This window comes from Gekko japonicus, unplaced genomic scaffold (genome assembly GCF_001447785.1).
Source record: "Gekko japonicus isolate JY-2015 unplaced genomic scaffold, Gekko_japonicus_V1.1 scaffold5086, whole genome shotgun sequence".
Taxonomy (NCBI): Eukaryota; Metazoa; Chordata; class Lepidosauria; order Squamata; family Gekkonidae; genus Gekko; species Gekko japonicus.
In genome coordinates, this window is record NW_015161572.1 from 4,974 (window position 1) to 6,416 (window position 1,443).

A 1,443-nucleotide genomic window follows, 5' to 3' on the forward strand; every position below is an offset into this window, starting at 1 on the left:
TTGCGCGGGCTCTTTCGGGAGTGGGGGGGGGGGCTGTGTGTCGACTGGGGGACATCAAACCATAGAAAGCCAGAGACAGAGACTTGCAAACCCCTGCTTTTTTGGGAGGGGGGGAGCTGGGTGTATGTGTGAGAAAGAGAAGCAATCCTCACGGGCTCCGCCAGTGTGATATCTTTGGTTGGTGGCGTCTCATTTGAGCGCCAGGTTCAGGAGCAGCTGCTGCCCCGTGGGGGTGGAAGGAGAAGCAGTCTGTGGCCGGGCCCTAGGACTGGAATGCCCCCCGCCCCCCAACTTGGCCCCGGTGTTGGTTGGGCAGAAAGGGTTGTGCTCAGGGGCCAAAGGATGTCGACCTGCAGAGAGCAGGAAGATTCGGCTGGGACCCCTTCCCTCCGCTCGTCTATTAACTGTCCATTCGGTCCCTTTTCTCTTTCCCCCCGCCCTGTGCTAGAGGGGGGGAACTAGCCAAAGGTATCCATCGCTCTTGGACTGGGACCCCCCAAGCATGGGCGAACAAATCCCCTTCCTCTTGCATTTTTCTCCAGAGGAGGCTGCGTGGTCACCACGCCCCCAAGCAATTAAAAAAAAAAGTTTAATCATTTCACCCCCTAGTGCTAGCTGCCTTCCGCCCCCCAGGACCCGGGCCGGTGCCTCCTACCAAAACGCGGAGTGGGATTTGCTCCTCACTGGCGCCTTAGCAGGCTCTGCCTCTTCAAGGGCACGTCCAGGCCTTCAGCTCGCCTTTCCCCACCAGATCTAAAACCTCTATAGTTTTTTTTTTCTCTCACGTGCATCGCAGGGTCAAAGTCTCAGTCCAGCGTCACCTTGAAGACCGACAAAGTATAATTCTGGTCACGCAGGGCTCTTTTCGTAGCAGGGACTCCTTTACATATTAGGCAACACCCCCCCCAAGCAATTAAAAAAAAAAGTTTAATCATTTCACCCCCTAGTGCTAGCTGCCTTCCGCCCCCCAGGACCCGGGCCGGTGCCTCCTACCAAAACGCGGAGTGGGATTTGCTCCTCACTGGCGCCTTAGCAGGCTCTGCCTCTTCAAGGGCACGTCCAGGCCTTCAGCTCGCCTTTCCCCACCAGATCTAAAACCTCTATAGTTTTTTTCTCTCACGTGCATCGCAGGGTCAAAGTCTCAGTCCAGCGTCACCTTGAAGACCGACAAAGTATAATTCTGGTGCAGGGCTCTTTTCGTAGCAGGGACTCCTTTACGTATTAGGCAACACCCCCCCTAATGTAGCCAATCCTCCAAGAGCTTACAGAGCTCTGGCTACTGTAAACTCTTGGGGGATTGGCTACATTAGGGGGGGTGTCGCCTAATATGCAAAGGAGCTCCTGCTACAAAAAGAGCCCTGGCGGCACACCCCTAAGGTAGCCAATCCTCCAAGAGCTTACAGAGGTCTTCTTACAGGGGCTACCGTAAGCTCTTGGAGGATT